The sequence below is a fragment of the Coregonus clupeaformis genome, unplaced genomic scaffold (assembly GCF_020615455.1).
Source record: "Coregonus clupeaformis isolate EN_2021a unplaced genomic scaffold, ASM2061545v1 scaf1973, whole genome shotgun sequence".
Classification (NCBI taxonomy): domain Eukaryota; kingdom Metazoa; phylum Chordata; class Actinopteri; order Salmoniformes; family Salmonidae; genus Coregonus; species Coregonus clupeaformis.
Genome location: NW_025535427.1, coordinates 80,001 through 85,132, shown reverse-complemented (window position 1 = coordinate 85,132; position 5,132 = coordinate 80,001). Strand labels below are relative to the sequence as shown.

Here is a 5,132-nt window from a genome sequence, read left to right as displayed (position 1 = left end):
AGACGTAGATAGAAGGCCCATGCTAAAACAGGCTTTGGTGGCACTAGAGCTGTCTATCAAGTCTATGGGACAGTATGTCCATAGACGTAGATAGAGGGCCCTTTTTTGCATCTGTGTCTTAATGGGCTTCTTTGACAGCATGGGCAGCGCCATTGAGGACCTTCACAATATTTTAAGCAAAGTAGCTTGGCTTGGTTTTGGTATGACTCCCGGATCGAACTCCAACCTTTCAATCACAAGGCCGTCACACAAGACCACTGAGTGTGCCTTCATTTTAAAGTAGTCCATGTCTTATTTTCTACTATTATTGGTAAACAAACTGAGCTCCTGCCACCTGAACCTGCATAGAGTCAAGGTGGGTGATTTACTGCCACCTGAACTGCACAGAGTCAAGGTGGGGTGATTTACTGCCACCTGAACCTGTATAGAGAGTCAAGGTGGGTGATTTACTGCCACCTGAACCTGTAGAGAGTCAAGGTGGGTGATTTTACTGCCACCCAGAACCTGTATAGAGTCAAGGTGGGTGATTTACTGCCACCCGAACTCAGTATAAAGCCAAGGTGGGTGATTTACTGCCACCTGAACCTGTAATAGATCAAGGTGGGTGATTTACTGCCACCTGAACCTGAGTATAGAGTCAAGGTGGGTGATTTACTGGCCATCCGAACCTGTATAGAGTCAAGGTGGGTGATTTACTGCCACCTGAACCTGTATAGAGTCAAGGTGGGTGACTTCACCGCCACCCAACTGTATAAAGTCAAGGTGGGTGATTTACCCACCTGAACCTGTATAAATTCGAGCTGGGGTGATTTTACCGCCACCTGAACCTGCATAAGTCAAGGTGGGTGATTTACCGCCACCTGAAGTTGTGGAATGTTTGCTAAGGGGAGTATAATTCATTGGCTGATCCTTCCGGGTGACCTGGATGGAATTACGCGGGAACGAGCCCTTCAACCCACAGGAAGTCTCACCCAGTTGACTACTTAAAAAATGGTGAAAGTCCTCAATGTCTCGGGCTATGCAAAAACGGGCTTTGTGGCACTAGAGCTGTCTATCTAGAGTCTATGGGACAGCAAGTCCACAGCTGGTAGATAGAAGGGTCCTATGCTAAAACAAGCTTTGTGGCACTAGAGCTGTCTATCCAAGTCTATGGGACAGTAAGTCCATAGCGGTAGATAGAAGGTCGCTAAAACAAGCTTTGTGGTACTAGAGCTGTTATCCAAGTCTATGGGACAGTAAGTCCAGAGGTAGATAGAAGGGTCCATGCTAAAACAAGCTTTGTGGCACTAGAGCTGTCTATCCAAGCTATGGGACAGTAAGTCCATAGAGGTAGATAGAAGGGTCCTATGCTAAAACAAGCTTTGTGGCACTAGAGCTGTCTATTTAAGTCTATGGACAGTAAGTCCATAGAGGTAGATAGAAGGGTCCCATACTAAAACAAGCTTTTGTGGCACTAGAGCTGTCTATCCAAGTCTATGGGACAGTAAGTCCATAGCGGCAGATAGAAGGGTCCCATGCTAAAACAAGCTTTGTGGCACTAGAGCTGTTATCTAAGTCTATGGGAAGTAAGTCCATAGCGGCAGATAGAAGGGTCCCATGCTAAAACAAGCTTTGTGGCACTAGAGCTGTCTATCTAAGTCTATGGGACAGTAGACCTGAAGCTGACACACAGTAGGTGAATATGCTGTGATTCCCTAGCCTCTGTGCTAGCTTCACGCTCCGCGGGATCTTCGGACCCTCGGAAACACCGACGGGGAATCCGGGCCATACAAGATTGTAACGCCAGTTTCCCACTTAGAAGCTCCGACTGAAATGTACATTTCCGATCATTCCGTGAGGACGTGAAGGCAGCATAGAATATGCAGACATAGACTGGAATGTAATGTAGAAAGTCTAGGTGAACACAATCTACTAAAGCTATTTCTAGGCCCTGTCTCTATATCTAACTGGCATGTACACATGTATTGGATAGACAGGGTATTGAACCCAGGGAATCGGTGTACCTCAAGACCAGCGTAGCTCTCTCTGAGCTAAAGCCTGGGGCATCAGCTCTAGGGAGCTAACACCAGCCTTCAGGTCTCAAAGTGATTCATCGCTCGAGCAAATTCACTGTAAAGCGATTTGGACCGCAACATCGTTACAAATACATGTTATATTATTACTGCCGTCGCTAACACGATCGCACGCTCGAGAGCGTGAAACAGTAAACATTACCTTGTTGTCGGACAGTCCGTGACCTGGTCCACAAACTCCTCCTGGATCATGAAGGCAGCCAGGTTGGCTGTGTACGAGGCCAGGAAGATGACAGCTGAAGAACGCCCACACCGACACTATGAACTTACTGGTGGTGCTCTGGGGTTCTGGACCGAACAGAGTTGTTGAACACCAGACCCCACAGCAGCCACACTGCCTTACCCATGGTGAACGATGGGCCGTGGGGGTCTGGGGAGGGGGGGAGAGGAGGAGGGAGGAGGGAGGGAGGGAGGGAGGGAGGGAGGGAGGAAGGGAGGGAGGGAGAGGGGGAGGGAGGGAGGGAGGGAGGAAGGGGGGGGGGCGGGAGGGAGGGAGGGAGGGAGGGAGAGAAGGGAGGGAGGGGAGGGAGGGAGGGAGGGAGGGAGGGAGGGCGGGCGGGAGGAGGGAGGGAGAGAAGGGAGGGAGGGAGAGAAGGGAGGGAGGGAGGGAGGGAGGGAGGAAGGGGGGGGCGGGCGGGAGGGAGGGAGGGAGGGAGGGAGGGAGGGAGGGAGGGAGGGAGAGGAGGGAGGGAGGGAGGGAGGGGGGAGGGAGGGAGGGAGGGAGGGAGGGAGGGAGGGAGGGAGGGAGGAGGGAGGGAGGGAGGGAAAGAGAGAAGGAGGGAGGGAGGGAGGGAGGGAGGGAGGGAGGGAGGGAGGGAGGGAGGAGGGAGGGAGGGAGGAGGGAGGGAGGGAGAGAAGGGAGGAGGGAGAGAAGGGAGGGAGGGAGGAAGGGGGCGGGCGGGAGGGAGGGAGGAGGAGGGAGGGAGGGAGGGAGGGAGGGAAAGAGAGAAGGAGGGAGGGAGGGAGGGAGGGAGGGAAAGAGAGAAGGAGGAAGGGAGAGGAGGAGGGGAGGGAGGAGGGAGGGAGGGAGGGAGGGAGGGAGGAAGGAGGGAGGGAGGGGAGGGAGGAGGGAGGGAGGGAGGAGAGGAGGGCGGGCGGGAGGGGGGAGGGAGGGAGAGAAGGGAGGGAGGGAGAGAAGGGAGGGAGGGAGGGAGGGAGGGAGGAAGGGGGGCGGGCGGGAGGGAGGGAGGGAGGGAGGGAGGGAGGGAGAGAGGGAGGGAGGGAGAGGAGGGAGGGAGGGAGGGAGGGAGAGAAGGAAAGAGAGAAATAGGATGTAAATTCCGATTTAACCCTGTGTGTGGTGATATGTTCATTGCTTGTGTGTGTGTGTGTGTGTGTGTGTGTGTGTGTGTGTGTGTGTGTGTGTGTGTGTGTGTGTGTGTGTGTGTGTGTGTGTGTGTGTGTGTCTGTGTGTACCTACCTCTACCCTGTGCCAGGTTCCTGTTACAGCCTAGAGGGCTGATGTATTCAAACATGAATACAGCCATCGCTGTGACCAGCAACAGCATCACAAACATCATAATCCACACCGAGGCACTGAACGGCTCTGAAACACACACAGAGAGAAAGAGGAGATACATGAACACACACACACATCAGATTAGATACACACACATCAGATTAGATACACACATCAGATTAGATAAACACACACATCAGATTAGATACACACACACATCAGATTAGATACACACACACATCAGATTAGATACACACACACATCAGATTAGATACACACACACATCAGATTAGATACACACACATCATATTAGATACACAAACACATCAGATTAGATACACACACACATCAGATTAGATACACACACACACATCAGATTAGATACACACACACATCAGATTAGATACACACACACATCAGATTAGATACACACAAACATCAGATTAGATACACACACACATCAGATTAGATACACACACATCAGATTAGATACACACACATCAGATTAGATACACACAAACATCAGATTAGATACACAAACACACATCAGATTAGATACACACACATCAGATTAGATACACACACAAGTCAGATTAGATACACACACAAGCATGTCAGATTAGATACACACACACATCAGATTAGATACACACACATCAGATTAGATACACACACAAGTCAGATTAGATACACACACACACATGTCAGATTAGATACACACACACATCAGATTAGATACACACAGAGACACAGATACACACAGATCAGATTAGATACACACTCTAACACTCCACTGAACCCCCTAAACACAATGTGAGTGGGAGAGTATTAAAGTGGTGTTGTCAGCAGTCCTGTCTAATCTAGTGTATCTAATCAGTCCTGTCTTCCTCCACGCTGTTAGTGGTGCTGCATAGACCAGTCCTGTCTTCCTCCTGTTAGTGGTGCTGTATAGACCAGTCCTGTCTTCCTCCTGTTAGTGGTGCTGTATAGACCAGTCCTGTCTTCCTCCTGTTAGTGGTGCTGTATAGACCAGTCCTGTCTTCCTCCTGTTAGTGGTGCTGTATAGACCAGTCCTGTCTTCCTCCATGCTGTTAGTGGTGCTGTATAGACCAGTCCTGTCTTCCTCCTGTTAGTGGTGCTGTATAGACCAGTCCTGTCTTCCTCCTGTTAGTGGTGCTGTATAGACCAGTCCTGTCTTCCTCCTGTTAGTGGTGCTGTATAGACCAGTCCTGTCTTCCTCCTGTTAGTGGTGCTGTATAGACCAGTCCTGTCTTCCTCCTGTTAGTGGTGCTGTATAGACCAGTCCTGTCTTCCCCCTCCTGTTAGTGGTGCTGTATAGACCAGTCCTGTCTTCCTCCAGCTGTTAGTGGTGCTGTATAGACCAGTCCTGTCTTCCTCCTGTTAGTGGTGCTGTATAGACCAGTCCTGTCTCTCCTCCTGTTAGTGGTGCTGTATAGACCAGTCCTGTCTTCCTCCTGTTAGTGGTGCTGTATAGACCAGTCCTGTCTTCCTCCTGTTAGTGGTGCTGTATAGACCAGTCCTGTCTTCCTCCATGCTGTTAGTGGTGCTGTATAGACCAGTCCTGTCTTCCTCCTGTTAGT

General features: G+C 50.6%; 1 pseudogene; it reads right to left on the bottom strand.

Moving 5' to 3' along the window:
- Positions 1–2,214: 2,214 nt before the first annotated feature.
- Positions 2,215–5,132, bottom strand: part of LOC123481164 — a 46,254-nt pseudogene continuing 43,336 nt past the window's right edge.